The 22,036-nt window shown below is 39.6% G+C and overlaps 1 long non-coding RNA gene across 1 annotated transcript in view; it reads left to right on the top strand.

The window, feature by feature from the left end:
• The window catches only part of LOC136886176 (uncharacterized), a 368,605-nt gene that overhangs the window by 208,043 nt on the left and 138,526 nt on the right, over positions 1-22,036 (top strand). The window contains exon 2 of the long non-coding RNA XR_010861728.2: positions 2,744-2,800. This is a non-coding gene — a long non-coding RNA (uncharacterized lncRNA). The remainder of the gene's footprint in view (positions 1-2,743; positions 2,801-22,036) is intronic.

Genomic DNA, 22,036 nt, shown 5'->3' with positions numbered 1-22,036 from the left:
GCGGGGTGACAGGTGGCCGCGTTGCCCTCTACACCGCGGGGCCGGACGTGAACGTTCCTTAATATGTTCCACAAAGTGTTGGTGGCCCGAAAAACTTCCCAACAATGGAACATTTGAATACAATTCGCGAAACTTTGCTGCTGATGATCATCATCATCATCTGTTTACCCTCCAGGTTCGGTTTTTCCCTCGGACTCAGCGAGGGATCCCACCTCTACCGCCTCAAGGGCAGTGTCCTGGAGCTTCAGACTTTGGGTCGGAGGATACAACTGGGGAGTATGACCAGTACCTCGCCCAGGCGGCCTCACCTGCTATGCTGAACAGGGGCCTTGTGGAGGGATGGAGAAGATTGGAAGGGATAGGCAAGGAAGAGGGAAGGAAGCGGCCGTGGCCTTAAGTTAGGTACCATCCCGGCATTCGCCTGGAGGAGAAGTGGGAACCACGGAAAACCACTTCCAGGACGGCTGAGGTGGGAATAGAACCCACCTCTACTCACTTGACCTCCCGAGGCTGAGTGGACCCCGTTCCAGCCCTCGTACCACTTTTCAAATTTCGTGGCAGAGCCGGGAATCGAACCCGGGCCTCCGGGGGTGGCAGCTAATCACACTAACCACTACACCACAGAGGCGGAGTGCTGCTGATGATGCTTGTTGTTTTAAGGGACCTAACATCGAAGGTCATCGGCCCCTCGCGAAAATTTAATGTGGCATCAAGATAATCACCTCTTGAGTACAGGCACATATTATGAACTTTTACATGATACATTTTGTACATGGTTTGGAAGAGGAGGAACCACTGACTGGCTTGCAAGTTCTCCAGATCTAAATCCAATAGATTTTTTATTGAAGGCAAATATTAAAAGGCGGAGTACACTCAGAGAAAATGTATTAAGACTGAATTCATCGAAGTATCACTCCAGGACATTACTGACTGCATACGTGATTCTGCCCTGAAACGATGTTTTAGGGATGAGCAAGAAACATACAGTACTTATGCATTCGTCAAATACAAAGTGCGAATTCATAACTTAGACTAAAAACTAAGTAAGGTAAGGTAAGGGTTATTCTGCCCGAAGGCAGGTCCGAACCTCCGTCGCCGGGCTGAGTGGCTCAGACGGTAAGGCGCTTGCCTTCTAACCCCAACTTGGCAGGTTCGATCCTGGCTCAGTCCGGTGGTATTTGAAGGTGCTCAAATACGTCAGCCCCGTGTCGGTAGATTTACTGGCACGTAAAAGAACTCCTGCGGGACTAAATTCCGGCACCTCGGCGTCTCCGAAGACCTTAAAAAGTAGTTAGTGGGACGTAAAGCAAATAACATTATTTGTTATTACGAACCTCCGCAGAGGTGTTCCTGAGCCGGAGTTTACGTGCGGTAGGGTGGCCAGTTCCTTTCCGCTCCTCCATTCCGTTACCCCCCACCAACAGCGCGTGGCAACCCATCCAACTCCTGACCACGCCCAATGTTGCTTAACTGCGGAGATCTCACGGGATCCGGTGTTTCAACACGGCTACGGCCGTTGGCAAAAGGTAAGTAATATCCTTAAATCAGATCAAATTTCAACATTTTTATGAAAGATACAAATCCTGCGATTTTATTACTGAAAGATGTCGAAGATTTAATACTACAACTAACTCGGAATTATTATTGACTGGGGATGAATAGGTGGTTCACTTCACTTCAGAAACTTTGTTCTTCAATACTTCACGTCTATGTTGCTTTATTAGAGTGAGATGTTTCTAACATTTGAAAGCTTATGACTTTGAATATTTATAAAAGTTGCCAAAACACGAAATAACTTGCGCAATATACGACTATATTCATTAGCAACATTTAAGTGTCAATTAAGAGTCAGATCATGGCCGTGCCCCCCAGTTTGCGGAATACTGATCTGCTCAGTCCGAAGAACTCTCGCCACCACTTGCTGTCGGTGCAGCATCTTGCAATTTCTAGAGTCCGGATGTTTAGGCAATAATAGGTTAGAATGCAAACCAATTTGCCTGGTAGGAACTGTCATCTACCTGCTCTTGCGTAGTGTAGCGATAGTAACATAACTCTTAGGGCTTCTGACATTCCGGGACTATAATATTTATGCAAACCTCATAGCAGAACTGTTGTCCGGCTACAGTATACTTGTTATTTGCTTTAGTATGTTTACGTTCGCCTGAACATCCGCATTGTACTTATTACTCAGTCCCACCAAGTCTGGTGCATTGCTAGATGAGGCTAAATGTGTGATAACTGAGACAGTTGTCCGTACGGTTAGGTGCGCGTAACAGTGAGCTTGCATTCGGGATATGGTGGGTTCGAATCCCAGTGTCGGTAGCCTTGAATATGGTTTTTCGTGTACATTAATTAAGGCCACCGTACCCTTCTTTCCAGTCATAGCCCTTTCCTATCCCATAGTCGTCTTAATGGCCACGTGTGTCAGTGTGATGTAACCTACAACAGTTAGAAAAAATGAAATAAAAAAGTGCATTTGTATGAAAGTCACAACTACGAAAACTGTCATGCAAATATTTTTGTTCTCTAATTTAACCAGAAAATAATTCAGGTGAAAATAATTAAAAGGGGAGAAAATATTATTGTGTTATTCTCAGAGCCTGAACAAGTGGATACGAATGCTTTTTGATATCATTGCTTCAGTTAACTACATTGAGGACGAATGCTTGTCTGTCCGGACGAGGTACTTTGCTTTAGTGTTGAAGTCATTATTTTTTATAACATTATGTATTTTTTTTTTCAGAAACATTTCCTGAAACACGACCTGTTACAATCACCCGACTGCCATAAAACACAGAAGGTAAGACAGAAATTCATTTTCTACTGATATAAGCCTATTGTTTTAATTCAAGTAGTATAACCACTCTTTCCATATTAGTGTCGCCTTTACAGCTAGAGGAAGTATATTTTGTACTACTCCAAGGAAAATTGCGGCCTCCATGGAGAAAACTTTTACTTTGCTCAAATCTCAGAATATTTTTTATTACAAATTTAAATTTAGCTCCGCAATATTTATGAAAATATATTTGCATAGAACAGACAAGAAGCGTATTAACTAATTCTTACCTACTATTATGTAAGTTTTGTTCGATACAGTACGTGTAGCTAAATTCATATTACACACACTCTGAGAGCTTGCAGGGGGTGGGGGGATCGAGATATTAACATAATGAATAGGAACCCAAGCAAACAGATCCATCTCATTGGCCCGCACGTTCACCGGAACTGACGATGCTGGATGATTTTTCTAGAAGGCCACAGGATGAGTCGGATTTACGAGACACCGGTGGAGTTATAGCTACGGCAGATGTTTGTGAGAGCATTGGAACGTAATAATGTTCGTTATCGAAGTGGGCGGACGCCACATCGAGCCGTTGTTTTAAGTGCTGTTGAAAGAGATTTTACCATTTTCTAAATGATTAAATCTTCGAGTCTGAAATACTGTATGAAAATAGCATTTCCAAAATCGAGATATTGTCAAGTGTTAAGCAACCTAAGGGAATTGAAGATCGATGGGAAATGCGAAACTGGAACAGGTAGATCGCTTCAGGTTTTTAGAAGTGTGTCCTGCCAGGATGAAAGTACACTAGAGTCTCGGTAATTCGAGGTGGACAGCACAAAAACTACCTCAGACTTACGAAATCACAGCAGAAATCCTCTGTATATGGACTTCAGTTAAGTTAAACATTAAGGCATTAAAACATTAAAACACAAACATACATATCGCCTTACACTTAAAGAAATTGTCGAGTGCCTTTTTAAGTTGAAAAGTATGTAATTTAAACATTGCACAGCCTATTTCTGTAGCACAAACCCACATTATATTACTAGAGCCGGGAGTTTTAGGCGGTAATAGCTCAGAATGCAAACTCACTTGAAGCGAGATATAAGTAAACACCACCCTGCCCAATGGTTATGGTATGAGGTGTGCATAGATATTAGGGGTACACATATAAGAACCCCTAGAATTTATGTGACTTTCGCTACATTATTGAAGAGCGGGCTGGATGACACTTCTCAAAAAAAAGAAATTGGTTTGCATTATAACCTTCAGTATCACTGTAAAAACAACCGAAGTATAGTCAATACGCTTTAAAGAAATATTGTATCTGAATAGAAAGGTAATTACCATTACCAGAACTCGTAGCACGCACATTCTTATGAACATTATTACGGGGAAAATGTTGAAAAAGTTCGGAAATTTAAGCACCTTGGCAGCTGGATTACTGAGGACTTAGATCCGGGTTTAGAGATTTGTGTACGAATAGAAATGGCCTGCGCTATCTTTCTGAAAATGAGGAATATACTGTGCGACAGTCAGTGTTGCCAGGTATCCCGAAATTTCAGGAGATCTACCGATTTTTTTGCAACACATCAGAAAATCCGAGAAATCAAACAAATCTCCCGAAAGTTATTGTAACCCAAAGTTAAGGTAAAAGAATAATACTTATATTTTTCCCGAAAAACTCTTTCCTCCTCCCACTGCGTGCGTTTTATCAATAACGTCACTCGTTGGGTTCTTCACAGCATTCATTTCAGGCTCGAAGTAGGTAATCTCTTCCCTCTTATTGAACTCAAAACTCACGCGTGACTGCATCATTCGAAGGGAAATCCCCGACCCGTATATAGAATATGAAATCTGCATTCTGCTACAACTTCAAAATTGACACACAAATTCTACGGCTGATGAATAACTACAATAAGAAGAAGAAGAAGAAGAAGAAGAAGCATAGAATGGCAAGAGAGTACGTGTGATTTTTTAAATATTTTTCTCATAATAATTTCACATGACTATAGCATTCTTTAATTTATTTATATTATAATAACATTTCAGTGCTCGAGAAACTACCAAAATTTGCATTAAAACTCCCGAAATTGTTACGTGCAATCTACCGTTTTTTTATTTGTAGACCTGGCAACACTGCTGACAGAAGCCTCAGCTTGGAGACACACCACAACTTTGTCAGATGCTGTGTATTTTCGGTGCTTCTGTACGGCGCTGAAACATGGACTTTGAAATGTAACACCATTACGAGAATAAATGCTTTCGAGATGTGAATGTTCCGATAGATGTTACGGATCTCGTGGACTGAACACGTCTCTAATGCTGCCACACTCAAACGTGTACAATCAAGGAAAGAATGTCAGCTTACCTCGGGCATATTATGAGTAATGAAAAGTACCAAATCAAATCGATCATGCAGGGTAAAATTGATGGACAAAGAGGTCACAGTGGAAGGAAACAGTTTTGGGTGAGTAACTTACGGAATTGGACAGGACTGGATTCTAGAAGACGGATGGAGGCAAATCAACATCGCACAGACTTCGCTGTGATTGTGGTCGACGTTTAGTAATGGAGAAGGAACTACAAGAAGAAGATCTGAAGCCCGCTTTTCTTACTTTGGAACTGGTAGGTTCATCAGCCCGCCGAAGCTCATTTTCAATAAATAAATAAATTTATAATTTAGCGTGTCTCAAGAATAAAAACACATGGTAAAGGAATTATACGTGAAATAGGAAAAAAATTAAAATACAATCATATGTTCCGTGCTTGAGAAGACATCATCAGATTCTGTCAAATCGCACTCGATATTAATGAGGAATGTATAAACATTTGTTTCACACGTTAATATCTTAATGTATTCTATACAGAGTAGGCCTACCAACTTGCATTCTATGCTAGAGTGGAGAGAATTGAGGAGTTCTTTAAGATGTGTTCCAAATATCAAGTTGTTAAGTTTTAAACATAATTTATGCATAAATGTTTATGAATTTCTAAATAATTATGGGTGTGTTTTAATAGAATCTGATGATGTTCTGTCAAGGACGAAACATTGGCGTAATTTATTGGTTTCATCTCCGCGTTGATAATTTAACGATGGCCACGAAAATTGAAAAAGGATGCTCTTCCTAATGAGCACAAAATGAATGATCTTTTATTCAGGAGTAGTTTCGGCCCTTTTCATAGGACCATCTTCAGCTTTATAGATAAAGTAATAGATAAATAATACTAATGCATTAAAAACATATTTAACAAACATAGATAAAAAGGGCACGTCATATTTGATAAAAATAATAATATAATAAAAATAAAAAATAAAAATACTGAAATCTATGTTTATTTTGTATCAAATGAGGTGTGACTTTTTACTCTGTGTTTGTTAAATAAGTTTAATGTTAAAAACAGACAAATTAGGTGTCCTCATACTACGAAAAAAGTAAAATTAAGCAATTTCCTCAACTGTGCCGAAAGTTGAAGGATTAAAGGGCCAGGAAACTTTTCAAACTATGAATCTTGGATAGCCCTATGAAAATAAACAAACACATTTCGAAAATCACTTCCGCCCTAAATTTAGTTCCGGAAAAACAGTGTAAAATCGCTTGTTTCTTTACTTATTTTCTTCTTATTCAAATCGTAGCCAAATTAATTTATTTACATAATACTTTCTGTAATGTGTTCCTTGGTTTAATACCGTCAGGAATTTTTTTAAATGTCCACACTGAATGCAGTTACAAGGGCTTAAGTGAAACTCTGCATTGACTCACAAGAGCGCTCGTAGTGGTGGAAAAAAAAGCAAACTACTAATGTAATTGACTGGATAACGATGATTAAGGAAGGGATTGTCACTTTTAGGAATAAATAAACAATGCATTCTCATACTTTGTTATATTTTATTTACCTAAAATTCGTAGCTCATATTCCCATCTTTTCGACCTTGAGTTGCTTGCCTGAAGAGCTAGAACTGTGGATTTTTAATGTGTGCTAATTTGTATTTTCAGTTTATCTATTAAGCTAAAGATTTTCCAATGGAAATTGCCGAAACTAGTTTTGAACAAAAGATAATTCTTTTCAGCATATATTTTGTGTTAGGAGGAACAATCTTTTCAATTGTCATTCTCATTGTCGAGGATGAAGCATGTCAGTCTCCTTTTTCAGGAAGTTCGTACATTTATTTATTCAAAATTCTAATCGGCAGACTGAAGAATGTAACAGTTAAAGTACTTTAAAAGATTGTAAAGTGCCATCTTCTGCGACTGCCAGTTGTTGCCTTGTGGAGGAGGTGGTGGCGATTGTTGTAGCGCTGCCCCCGAGAAGACAGCTACCAATGCAGCCCTGGCCGCCTGCTTTACGGCCCAGTGACCAGGCTGTTAAGTACAGCACAGGCATCCGGTCACAATTAATATCACTCTCATAATTAATTCACGCGGCTGACGTAAGTCCCTCTCTGTTATCTGGCTCCCACACAACCTGTTCCAGCACAATTCTCACCAGTCAACTGCTGCACGGCGTGCTTCTTTCAATCGATCTCTCGTATTTTTGATTTCACATACACCAGCGGCTTCCAACCCCATTGTTTTAACTCAGTCTAATTTTTGTCATGGTCATATTTCTCGTAAACAATTTTAGGTGCAACTTCATTGCATGAAAAATACTCCCATTTACACTACTGTGTGAGTGTTGGATGGTTGGTCACACTGATCAATAATTTTAAAAGAAACAGGAGGACTCGTGCTGCTCCGCACTAGTCTTGACATGCCTGTTGTAGTCATATTGTTTCGCGTGCCCTTTCTAATGGTTTAATGAACATTTAATAAGAAGCGCCTTATGGTATGTCGCAGTTCGCAGTCATAATTCATCCATTCTAACGTCATCATGCCGTGTGTTTGGTAAAAATCTATCCATTCTTCAGTTCGGAATGTAAAGCTTGGTATTGTGTCGTAGAGGGCAATAATATTTTTACTCACAGTTCTTCTATGTACGAAGTAGAACGGTTGTATTTTGAGCTCGTAGGGTAGTATCGAAGGAGCGTTCTATCCAGCCAGAGAACTTTTTAAAAAAAATACATGGCCTTCACTCTTTCTTGTGTAGCTAGGTTATCCTTCGATAGGATAAAAAATGTCTAAGGCGTAGGTCATGATGGGGTCTGTTTGTACGTAGACATTTTTCTGTCTTAACAGCATGTAAGTTATTAGGAACGTTCTGCCATGTGTTGAATGTATTTGGAAACTGGGAATGGTTAGGGAATCGAAGAGTATCTAGCAGTTCTTTCGTGATCAGAGGGAGTGTATACTCTCTGGCTTGACAGATGGTAATCAAAGATGGCTGCATGCATTGACATTATTAAGGATGCAAATCGCATAGATTAGAATATTAAAGTATTAGTCGCTTAGCAACCTGTATTGCGGCTTAGGGTAAGCCTTCGCCTGAAATTAATGGCGTGATCATTTAATGATTTTATTTTATGATTACTCAAAGTTGGCTGAAGTTAGAGACCTATCAATGTCTCATCATTCACCGGCAGGTAATTTTGGAGAGAATAAAGCAGATATAAAGCAAATCGGTTCAGTAGAACGGACAGACGGGTTTGCCAAAACTGTTACCCTCTTCAGTCCTGGATGGGACTACGAGATCAGAAAAAATAACTATTTTGTTTTTTAGGTCCCTAGGCTCAATTCAAACACAAATTCATAAATAAAAACAATTCTAAGTGAGTGGTGACCTTAGAATGAACGGTCCACATATGAGGACTGGTTTGTGATCAAAGGGGAAAATATTGCCATTAGTGAAAAATTGAAAAATCTTTTATTTTCCAAGCATATACAATTAAATATGTTAAAAAAACGCAATGAAGGAATTTTTACGATATTATTCTGCAAATTCAAAATTATCTACGGAAAACACACAAATAAAAATTATTTTCCACTCTCACAGTATCATGTTGTTCAATAACACACTTATGTTAATGTCAACTGCAGGAGTACAGTGATTTTGCAAATATAACAATATACAATAGGTAATATTTAATTAACACCAGACAAGAGGCAACAATGTCACGAAAAACTCCAGAAATATTTCAAGGTTTTTAACTTTGTGATTTCAAAATCACTTTCTGCGTACGTTCATCTTCTGACAAATCAACATCACCATTTTTAATAGTTCATGGGCAGTTAGAACTATATTGCCTGAAAGAAAACTCATAACTTATGAATTAAACACCATCGCAATTGAGACCTGAGTCCACATATGTGGACCATCTATTTTTGATGTTGTACTAAACACTGTGTAACAATAATAATACTACAAACATTATCACAGCTATCCTTCAAGCTTTCTTTGCTAAATAAACAAATTCTGAATCCAAGTACTAAGCTCTAACTGAATTTATTTCCACTTAGTTGAAAGGCGGTCTGCTGTCGGCGCATTTTACTGTTATTGCAGAACACGAGTTGGCAAGGAATAACACAGCGTGATGTACAGGGTCTTTACTTATGTTTGGCAAGGACTTTCTCGCTCGACCTTGGCCGCCAGTGACGGTTCAGTTGCCGGCTACCGTGTGTGCGTATGTACGGCAGAATACGGTGCTCAAAATCATTATCATGCATTTTACTCGCCATGTTTACAGTTTATGCTGAAAATGTTCCCTATGCGCTACCAAACATAATCGGCATCTCCTAATGATGTTTTCGGTCACTCTACCAAGTTCTTCAGCACTGATGGATGCAATTGCAGCTCTTATGCTGTCTTTAAGTTTAGTGTGTGTGTTCCCATAAACTACATTTTTTAACATTCCCCACAAATAAAAATCACATGGCGTTAAATCTGGGCTACGAGGGGGCCATGGATTTTTACTTATGATCCTCGTACCAAACACCTAACGACCTTTACGTCTATTTTTATTGTTTACTGAACCTGCACGTTTGAATCTCTCGGCCAGTTGTTTTATTGTCCGATTGATAGGAATGGGTCTCCCTGGAAATTTCGCTCGAAACTTTTGTCTTGTCCTAGCGCACACTTAATGTAAGTATTGGGCAGATGTACACGTTCACGTAACGAATATTTCACACATACATTACAGCACTGTACACAATCACCCACGACATACAGTACGCAGTAGCTTCATTGAACACCCTACTGTCTCGGAGCTCAGCTCTCAGTAACTGGAGAAGTGCCGGAAACGGCGCCCGCCAGCGGCCGGTAGCGGCCTGTCACCGGCGACCAAGGTCGAGCGAGAAAGTCCTTGCCAAGCATAAATAAAGACCCTGTAGATTCATAGTGGTGCCTTGTGGAGCTGAAAATAGGTACTAGAAAGTCCACAGAAGAGGACTCTGCGTCTCAGTTGTAGAAACCTTGCACCTAGGAAATAAAATTATAAAATGTGGTCCTCATATATGGACCCAGAGAATGAAAAGAGTAAACTCTTTTAATGTATATATAATTGGACTTCTCGCGCTATTGACTTCTTAACTCCTGCTCAAATTAACCAATCAGATCGCTGCGCGGGCGATTCAGATGTGTTTTGTTGCTAGGCGGTGTTGCTAACTCTGCAGGTGGCTTAAGACTGGCTTGAGGGAATTGAACACGGAAGTGCGAGCTGACAGGATCGTAAGTTCGCTGAAACCCACTGTGTTGTTTGATGCTGATTTCCCGGCATGACTCTCAAGTCAGTCGCAGAATTAGCAATTATCTCGTAAGTCCAAATTCGCTCGCGAAGCGATCAGATTGCCTAACTTAAGGAGCTGATACAGTGACTATAACGTGAGATATCGAATAATATTTTGTTTCAAATTATTTATCAGCATGACCAAACCACTTAAAATTATATATCCAGTTCACTTTGTTTCCGAGCACCTTTCATGGTCGAAATCCGCTTGTTGCGTAGAGTTCCGCATCCGCTCCCGTTTATCCGCGGATATTGCAACTACTTGACTATAAACACCAAAAGTATTGAAGCGGGTAGATCTGTTAAAATAATACAAGCTTGATACCTAGCACCACACCTCTACAGAGACACGTTTAAGAGGGATTTCGTTTTAATAATGTTATTGGCTTAACTACTTTTTACGGTTTTCGGAGACGAGGGAATTTAGTCCCGCAGGAGTTCTTTCATGTGCCAGTAAATCTACCGACACGAGCCTGACGTATTTGAGTACCTTCAAATACCAGCGGACTGAGCCACGGTCGAACCTGCCAAGTTGATGTCTGAACCACTCAGCCCGGCAGGGTTTCCTCTTGCGACATATTGAGTGGTTCTCTTTCGGAATCTTTGTTAGGCTTGGGTCAGATTTATGGCTTTATGGACTCAATCCTCTTTATATAACATCATTTTCCCATACCAATATCAAGGGTCGTCTCGCTACAACCAAAAATAACTGCATGAAATATTTGAAAGACTCACTTGTCGAGATTTCTAGAGTATACCTGAGTGAAAATCTATGAACATAATTATTTAGAAATTATCCGCAAAATTAAAAATCCGCGAATATCAGCATCCGTGCAAAGCTCTAACTATGTCTTCTGATATACTGTAGGCTGGAGCATTGACCTGTCTCAGTCTCATCCTTCGCTTTGACAACATGAAGGTGACCGAGGTATGAGCGATGCTAGTAATGAAAAAGTCGCTCTTAGGGACATGAATTTCAGTGGCCTCGACAGACTGATATATAGTAGAAACTTCTGGCTCGGTGAGGAAACTATCGGGAAACTACTTCTCTTTTCATTGCGCGAGAACGCCTCTTCAACGAAGCCTAGATCGTTTCAACTTTTTTATAAAGTTCTCGATTTGCTCTCGATCGGAACATGGGTTGTGAATCTAGAGACTTCTTTGAACCTATGATTTTCCTAAGGAAACTCCTTTCGCTTTGTTTTTCAACTGGGTTTGTTACTCTCGTCATGGTTTCCGCCGCATATACACACTGTGCTCTGACCACTATACAATACTGTTTCAATTTTCCTTGAATGTATATGGACTTGGATTTATAAGTTCCATGACATTGTCTGAAAGCCATGTCCACCTTTACCACCCTTCTATTTAAAGCTTATTTTTCATTTCCGTTCGAGGTGAGAATTTTTCCCAGGTACTGGAATTTCTGAACACGGTGCGTTTCTCCAAAATTGTTTATTATTATTATTATTATTATTATTATTATTATTATTATTATTATTATTATTATTATGATCATTATTATTATTATTGATTCGTTATGCCCAACTAAGGAGCGTGTTTGAACTTATTAAAACTTTTTTGTTTTTTCTTCTTCTCCTCCCAATACCTCCTCATCCTCCCGCTGTGTTTCTTTTTACGTTTTTGGTATTTAGTCGGGTGGGTTTTATAGAAAATTTGTGTTTGTAAATTGAAGTTCTGAATTTTATTCTATCTTGATTGGTTTCTTCATTAATGCCAATTTCAATCAGGTCTTCGCTGATTTCTTTTAGCCAATTATTGTGATTTTTAAAATGTTTTGTAAGCCCGTTATTATCCATTCTATATAAGTGACCATAAGATTGTAATCGCCGTTTCCTGATTTTATCTTTGATTTTTATCGGTAACTTGATAGATTTCATGTGATTTATATTTTCATCCAAATTCCATTTTCGCGTTTTTGTCCTAAGATTTTCCTGAGTACTTTTCTTTATTGTTTTTCGATTATCATTATTCGAGATTTGCCACCAATTATAATAGTTTCAGATTCATAAAATGCTTCTGTTTTAACTACTGTGTTATAATGTCGTAAGTTTGCCTTTTTGATATACTGTAGTTCTGTTATTGCATTTGTTTCAAGTAATTTTGTTTGCTCTTTGAAGTTTTGTAATTCTTTCTTTGTTAGCTTGCGGATTTAACCCTGCTGATTCAATAATTTCACGTAGATACTTTAGTTTCTCTACTTAAGTGTTATTTCCATATTTGGTGATTAACAATTGACTGTTACTTTGTCTTTTATTATTATTAAACATGGACAAGTATTTCCCCCGAGAAAACATATTCTAAATCAATATTTCAAAGTTTATTCTGTGAAAGTTTCTAACTCTTCTTAAATCCTGAAAACCGATCGCACACTTGAACATCAAACTGTGGGGTAGAAAACAAGTGAAGTTCTCCTCAGACCGGAAGTTACCTCTGCGATGCCGCGGCGCGATTACCACGCGCGGCTGAACTCCTCCAAGAATTAACATCGCACGCAACACCAACTAATGACCTTCTAATATGAAGGCGTCTTCACCTGTTACTTAATATCGCTAACGGCGTGGAACACAACCACCAAGCATGTATTAGTGATCAGTGATACCAACCCCTTACCTGTAACTACAACAGCAGCAAGACTCCCATAGTAACAAGGGCTCCCTTTGGTTTGGACCGAAAAGATTGCGATGAAACTTAATACGCCAGAACATCGCTGCACACCTGCTCTTGTTACATGGGTTATCCGCAGCATGACTGAGTGATTCTAAACAAGAATACGGAGTTTCCTCGTCCCTGATAATAAACAGATCCAGACGAGGACAGTCATGCTACCCACCAACCATCAGGTTGAGGAGAATGAGAGAGAGAGGTATTGGAATGCAAACTAATTGGCTTACTAGTAGGGAATTCGATCCCGGCCCTTATTTCTAATCCCGCGATTTCGGGATTACACTTGGTCAGTCCCGGGATCCCGGGATTGATGGTTACAAATTAAAAAAAAAAAGAAAATCTTACAGAAACCAGCAGTTTAATCAGCAAATCGAAATTTAGACAAAATCAATATATTTTACGGTGTAAACCTAGCTAATGTAATCACTCTAACTAACCAGACTAACCAGATTTAAAATCACTCAAACTCTACGTTTAAATTATTCTTTTCCACGAATCAGTGAGATCTCTTTTAACTTACATAAATTTAAAAAAAACCCTTATATAACAAGCTATGCCAATAAACTTTAGAAATTAACAACAATCTCTCTGAACATAGACTAAATAGACGACTTTCATGTAACAACGTAATAAGTAGGTAGAAAATTTCTTAGCAAAATGTATTTAAAATTAATATTAATCAGTCACACTTCACATTTCGCGTAAGTATAAAGAAAACTAATTTAATAGGAACATTGTAGTTTTAATTGCGGAAATATGAACTGAGAAATAACAAAGCGTCCAGTGTCTCATCACCAAGCCTGCTTCTCAATTTGTTGCACTTATGTGCAGCTGCTGAAAAAGCGCGTTCTGGTTCGATGGAAGTTGGAGGAATCGTTAGTAAATACTTATAAGCCTGCTCTATGTTATTGCTCCGAGTAGAATTTGAAGACTTGTATAGGTTCATTTCCTTCTTAACAATTCTGTAAAATTCATTTTCATTTAATTCTTGAGGAGACATAATTTTCATGCTATTTTCTATTTCCAGCTGAAGCTTTTCTTTGAGCGTCAAATCTCTTTTTTATGTAGTTGTAGGCTCGACTTGCATATTTTGTTCTTCCTCTTCGTCATTTGTTTACTATTTAGTTTCTCAATTAAAGAAACAATCTGGTTTCTTATCAGGACTTTGGTCGGACTTGATAATGTACACTTTATTTCATCATCGAACGCCAACGCAACATTGTCACTATGAGGATTTTGTAGGTAGCATAATACACCACTCATCTCACTTCATGCGCGTTTGTAAATGTATCTTGAATTTAGAAGCCATCTTGGAGCTATTGTCATTTAACTGCGTAAGAAGAAACGTAAGGCAGCATCAGCTGTGCATAAATTCGCATCAGTGCGACAGAGTGCGTCTACAGTCAATTTGACTAGAGTTCGAAATCGGACTCTTCCAACGGCACTAAACTCACTGAGGGTTTCGCTTCACGCAGTCTATTTGGAAATTTTTAAAAATGATGTCAATCCCGAAAATCCCGAGATCCGGGAAACTTAATCCCGAAAACTACAGGACTGAAAAGCGGCCGGGATCCTCTACTTACTAGGAAGTGTTGTCTGATCTGCTCTTCCGTAGTGTAGCAAGAGTAACATAAATTCTGGGGGTTCGAATTGGCCGTACCCCTAATGGTTATGCAAACCCATAGCATAACCGTTGTGGAGACTAGGTTATACTTGATACTCGCTTTATTAAGTTTTCATTCCATCCTTTTACTGCCTAGACATCCGAGCTCTACCAATAAAACATTGTATTAAGGGCATCCATTTTTATAACTTGGTAGAAATAACTGTAGGGGATGGAAGATCAGATTAGTTTGAAATCAACAGAAATGTGCGTTGTCACCACTCCTATTGATCATCGTCATGAGTCGGGTCATAAAATCAATCATAGAACATTGCAAAGTAACTAACAAAAGCAGAAGTAGAGGAGAAAGTGAATGTTTGGAGTGAGAATTTTAAAAAATATGGACTAAATATCAGTAGAACAAAATTTATGAAATGTCTACCTAGAGGGAAGGCACAGATTCAAATATTTTTCTTGGGGGATCAATCTGTTTCTAACAGGGAAGTATAATTTCAAAATTCTCATTTTATTGTCAAGTGAGAAATCTACTGTGGAAGATATAACAACCCAGAAAGCAAAATTGGCCATGTTTCATTCCTAATTCATTCCAGTTTTCACCTTCGGACTTCAAACATGTGCCCTACATAGCAATGTTTATAGTAGAATCCAGTCAAGAGAGAGCAGAAGACCAGGAAGGACAAAATTAGAAATGAAGTAAACAGGAATGAGGCTGGCATCAAAATACCTGTTACCGAGCTTTTAGACACATAATGCGGATGGATCGAAGGAGAACAGCGAGGAATAGGGAATAGGCCAGTAGAGAGGCCAAGGAATGGATGGATAGACATAGGCCTAGTAAAATCGGTGGTCAATAACAGGAATGTCAGGTGGGAGGGGATGGCGGAACAGGAACTATACTTTGACAGGAAACAGTGGTCAGTGCTTGTACACAACAGCCGAGAAAATGGAGCTGGAAAATGATGATGGTGATGAGAAACAGAAACATACATCGTACTCCCCCACCAACGAGAGAACTTCACAGACATCTCCAGTGAAGAAACTCCTAATTGAAATACTTCACTCTCATTTTGGAGGGTTGCGTTGAGCTCACTCGAGCACTCGACACACGTTTGGCAGTCTTGCTGGACAGCTACCGATCATCCTTCCCCACGAGATGACACGATCACGCCATAGCAAGTACACTACGATGGCACCGTCTGTGTTTGTGTTTGATGCTGATATCTGGGCATCGGTAACTGCTAGGTGATCGTTCATGTACGGAAATATTCATCAACCAGCATGTGTACAGTGGACTTGGTCTCACGTTGCAATACAAGCCACGGGTAAATTTAGCAACACCGCCTCGCAGAGCCCATTTAAAGTGCCGTGATTGGCTAAATTCAGTAGCTGAAAAAATGAGATATAGGGTATTTTTTTTCAAAACTTTACAATTTCAAAATTTTCAAAATTTCAAAATTTGAATTTTTTCAAAATCAGTGTGATCAACCGCCTAACACTCATATGCCAGTACACGTTGTTTCCGACTGCCCTAGATAGAAGATTGTTACCTCGGAGTTAGGTATCTATGAAAATGAAAATGCTCGCCTGTTTCCAGTCATTTGACCGGGTCAGGAATGGAATGAAGGAAGTCCCATCTAGCGGCGAGCATAGGAATTGTGCCAGCTACTGCAACCTGTCGCACACTTGTCGGGCAATGATTAATGACTGTAGATGGATTGCTCCAATGAAAGATGACCGGGAAAACCGGAGTACTCGAAGAGAAATCCACAGTTCTTCAGGCAAGCAACTCTTTGTTGAAAACATCCTACGGATATAAGCCACGAATTTTAGGTAAATAAAATATGTTATGAGAATATATTCTTTATTTATTCCTAAAAGTTACAATCCTTTTCTTAATCATCGTTATCCTGTCGATTAGATTAGCAGTTCGCCTTTTTCTACCACTACGAGTGCTAATGTGAGTGAATGCAGAATTTTACTTAAGCCCCTATAACTATATTCGGTGTCCGACTCGTTGGCTGAAAAGTCAGCGTACTGGCCTTCGGTTCAGAGGGTCCCGGGTTCGATTCCCGGCCATGTGGGGGATTTTAACCTTAATTGGTTAATTCCAATGGCACGGGGGCTGGGTGTATGTGTTGTCTTCATCATCACTTCATCCTCATTACGACGCGCAGGTTGCCTACGGGGGTCAAATAGCAAGACCTGCACCTGGCGAGCCGAATCCGTCCTGGGATATCCCGGCACTAAAAGCCATACGACATTTAACATTTTTCACTGTATTCGGTGTGGACCTTTTTCAAAAAATCAGAAACGCCTGAAGATATCGAACCAAGGAACACATTACAGAAAGAATTATGCAAATAATTTAATTTGGTTAAGATTTTAATAAAAGAAAGGAAACAAGCGCTTTCATGCAGTTTTCCGGAACTGCATTTAGGCTCGAATTAGTTTTCGAATTTTTTTTAGTTTGATAGAGCTGCCCAAGACTCACAATTTGAAACCTTTGCGGGCCCTTTAGACATTCAAATTTCGGCACTATTAAGAAAATCGCTTAAATTTACGTAGTTTCGTATTGTGGGAACCCTACTTTGTCCGCCTCCGCTTTGGCCAGCACAAATCTCAGCCTCCTCAACTACAGATGCACCTCGGTGTCTATATTCCGAGTTTAATAGTCACATAACTCCTTCAAGACAGGTTGGTACTGTCTACACAACAACAATTAGAATCCTCCTTAAGACTGTACTACAACACGCTCCACAGCTGTTATAGTCGTAATTAAAGACGAATTATTCAAAAATCAGCCAAGCAGGGACAGTAGCTTCTTCCTCTTCCTATTGGTCGCCAATAGTTATGAGAACTCGTCACGCAATACCGAGGATATCGCAGCAGTAGAAAAGGGAGGAAGAAAAAATCGTATACTGTTAAGGGAAGATGAAGCAAGTCTTTCCAGTTTAGAGCAGCGATTCCCGAACATTTTGACCCTTCCCCATTAACATAGGCCACCCTCATGGCAGTCACGATCGTATAAGCCGGGTATACTCTAATTCTTGGATTCATATTTGTTTCACCTACACCGACAAGGCAACAATGTAAGTTTTTATTACTGTTGCGGAAGTCTGAGTTTGTCTCTATACTTTAGCTGTTTTATAGGTATTGCAAAAAGCAATTGGCGGTGGACTGCCACTATTATATGGGCCGCAGTGGTTTTTCGGGTTTCGTAGACTTACTTATGAAATTTTTCTTTTTTATTATTAAATTTGTTATTCTATACAACTGACCACGATGTATTCACAACGACAGCCAACCTCCAGCTGAACGCGCGAGTCAACACAGCGCAATCTTACAACAGAATATGAGTGTGACGTCAATTTTTCTTTTCCATTATTAATTTTTTTATTCTATACAACCGACCACGATGTATTCACAACGACAACTAACCTCCAGCTGAACGCGCGAGTCAACACAGTGCAATCTTACAACAGAATATGAGTGTGACGTCAATCTTTATTTTCCATTATTAAATTTTTTATTCTATACAACCGACCACGATGTATTCACAACGACAACTAACCTCCAGCTGAACGCGCGAGTCAACACAGCGCAATCTTATAACAGACTATGAGTGTGATGTCAATCTTTCTTTTCCATTATTACATTTTTTATTCTATACAACCGACCACGATGTATTCACAATGGCAACTAACCTCCAGCTGAGTGCGGAAGTCAACACACCGCCATCTTATAACAGACTATGAGTGTGATGTCAATCTTTCTTTTCCATTATTACATTTTTTATTCTATACAACCGACCACGATGTATTCACAATGGCAACTAACCTCCAGCTGAGTGCGGAAGTCAACACACCGCCATCTTATAACAGACTATGAGTATGATGTCAATCTTTCTTTTGCATTATTAATTTTTTAATCTATACAACCGACCACGATGTATTCACAACGACAACTAACCTCCAGCTGAACGCGCGAGTCAACACAGCGTAATCTTATAACAGACTATGAGTGTGATGTCAATCTTTCTTTTGCATTATTAATTTTTTTATTCTATACAACCGACCACGATGTATTCACAATGGCAACTAACCTCCAGCTGAACGCGCGAGTCAACACAGCGCAATCTTATAACAGACTATGAGTGTGACGTCAGTCTTTCATTTCCATTATTAAATTTATTATTCTATACAACCGACCACGATGTATTCACAACGACAACTAACCTCCAGCTGAACGCGCGAGTCAACAGAGCGCCATCTTATAACAGACTATGAGTGTGACGTCAATCTTTCTTTTCCATTATTAAATTTATTATTCCATACAACTGACCACGATGTATTCACAACGGCAACTAACCTCCAGCTGAATGCGGAAGTCAACATACCGCCATCTTATAACAGAATATGAGTGTGACGTCAATCTTTCATTTCCATTATTAAATTTATTATTCTATACAACTGACCACGATGTATTCACAACGACAGCCAACCTCCAGCTGAGTGTGGAAGTCAACACAGTGCCATCTTGTAACACAGTATGGGAGTAACGTCAATCTTTCTTTTTTATTATTAAATTTGTTATTCCATACAACTGACCACAATGTATTCACAACGACAGCTAACCTCCGACTGAGTGCGCAAGTCAATGTAGCGCCATCTTACAACATAGTATGTGTGTGACGTCAAACTTTCTTTTACCCTCCCGGGTCAGTTGGCCGTGCGGTTAGGAGCGCGCAGCTGAGAGCTCGCGTCCGGGAGATATTGGGTTCGAACCCCACTGTCGGCAGTCCTGAAAATGGTTTTCCGTGGTTTCCCATTTTCACACCAGGAAAATGCTGGGGCTGTACCTTAATTAAAGCCATGACCGCTTCCTTCCCATTCCTAGGCCTTTCCTCTCCCTTCGTGGCCATAAGACCTATCTGTGTCGGTGCGACGTAAAGCAAATAACAAAACAAGAAAACTATCTTCTCCGTTAAAAAAAATGTTATTTTTCACAACTAAGCGTAGGCAACCAGTGATTGTCATCCTCTTCCTTGCGTTATTACCGTGTGCCAGAACACTGCCTTCTATATACTGTAGGTACAAGTGGCGCTGTGTTTTAAACGAATTTCCATTGTCTTTGACTGGCGTTTCGCCTAGGTCACAGAAAAGCCCCCTTAAACACGGTAACGTCGTCAAAGGCTGCAGAATTTGTCTTATAATACGTATCTTGCGAATATTTATGGCCATAAAATTGTTTGCTAAATCAGCGTCCATTTTGTTGGGCGTAGATCTTGTGACATGGCATATGCTAGATCAGCTGTGATAGCTGTGTATCCCCTGCATGTCGTAAGAGGCTATTGAACAACCAGAGAATCTATACCCGTTCTCTCATCTTCTAAGCCCCAAAACAGTATCCCTTTCCTGTATAGCGGAGAAATTTATATATCTCTTTTGAGCAGACGGCGTACATAGGCGTGCTCAAGACAACTCAACAACAGAAACGTGGATGATCTTTTGATTTTAATCTTTCGCGGCACCGAGAACCATCTCCTCTTACTTCACTGCTCTAGTGAAGTGGTTTCAATAGAAAAGCAGCAAGTGATGTAACAGTTCTCCTTACCTCTCACGCTGAACAGCCATGGAGGAATTAAAAGTGGATCTTCAGTGCCCTGATGCATGAAGTCCGTGGAGAGCAGAACGAATTTACTTTTAATATTCCATTAATTATTCCAAGATCAAAAGCATGAAGTAAAAAGGATACCGACATTGTTCAAGATTAGTTAGGTAACGCTGTTGTATACAACTTCTGTTTTACAATAATTACTGGGAGAGGAATCTTCATAGATGAAAAGATATTCTTCTTCAAGTGATATATCCGGCCCCCCAGACGTTGGCGATCACCCTGGAGAAAGCACCCCTTTCTTTAACTAACCTGAAGAATTGTTCAGTTTTGTTCATGCAAGTCCAGTCTTTGATGTTTTGGTGGTCGACCAGCTCCTCACTTACCTTCTATCTTGCAGTTGACCCAGCACACAACGTCCCCATGCCATGTCACAAGATATCCCCATCTACGGACAACAAAACGAATATTGCTCGAAATATTATCACTGATAAGCTGATTTTACTGAGTGGAATATTTTTTAAATTGTGTTGCATATCACTGACGAATTGCTGAACAACTTTCAGCTTTACAATTAGCATTGGATGGTAATCAGGCAACCATTCTCTTAACAGAACTCAAAGAATTAGTGTCCATAAAACATTACCTGTAATAATTAAGAGGGAGTTCCACAGGGGAGTATTGTTGGTCCTGTATAATTTCTTATATACGTTAATGATATGAACAAAGGTTTGGAATCAGAGGTAAGCATTTTTACGAATGATGTAATACTATACAGAGTAGTAAATAAATCATAAATCACAGGATTGTAAATGACTGCAGAGAGACTTCGACAATGTTGTGAGATGGGTAGTAGATGATCGCTGCCTTCTGTCTTGCTCCTGATCCGGCACGCAACATTCGCATGCCATGTTACAAGATAGCCCCACATTTAAAAATCTACGTACAACAAAAGACATATTCCTCACAATAATATGACTGATAAGCTGATTTTACTGACTGGATACATTTTTATATGTTCGTCGAAAAGCCATCACAGTCATGAAAGACAAAGCAGCTGGGATCAAAATGAATCGCAAACAAGTGCATTCTATACGGTTTGCTGATGATATTGCCATAGTAGCAGAAACTTTAAGCAAATGCAACCTCAAAATTAATGCATGGGATACAAAAACCATAACAGTCTGTAAATCCAAGAAAACGCGCACACACATCAAAATTGGCGCTGATAAAAGTGAACAAATGAAACAGTTTTGCTACCTAGGAACCCTAATCACGAGTGATAATCGGAGCATATCTGAAGTGACTAAAAGAATAGCAATGGCGAAGAGGGCCTTCCAAGATGAACATGTAGATATTCAAACTAGCAGTGTCTTTGCAAAAAAAAAAAAAAAAAAAATGCATGGAGCATGCGTCTGCACGGTTCCGAAAGCTGGACATTTGGAGAACAGGAAGGAAAAAGGCTTGAGGCACTTGAAATGTGGATCTGGAGAAGAATGCAGAGGATATGGTGGACTGAAATGAAGAGCAATGCCGAAGTTCTTAGAGAGATAGGAGGAAAAGGGGGTCTGCTAACTGGAAATGAAAAACGGAAAAAACAACTTCTTGGTCACCTTTTGCGGCATGAGGATGTCTTTGTAACATAACTGAAGGAAGAATTGCAGGGAAA

The sequence above is a fragment of the Anabrus simplex genome, chromosome X, assembly GCF_040414725.1.
Source record: "Anabrus simplex isolate iqAnaSimp1 chromosome X, ASM4041472v1, whole genome shotgun sequence".
In the NCBI taxonomy this organism is placed as follows: Eukaryota; Metazoa; Arthropoda; class Insecta; order Orthoptera; family Tettigoniidae; genus Anabrus; species Anabrus simplex.
Note: the sequence above shows the minus strand (reverse complement) of the source record. Positions and strands in the feature narration are given on the sequence as shown.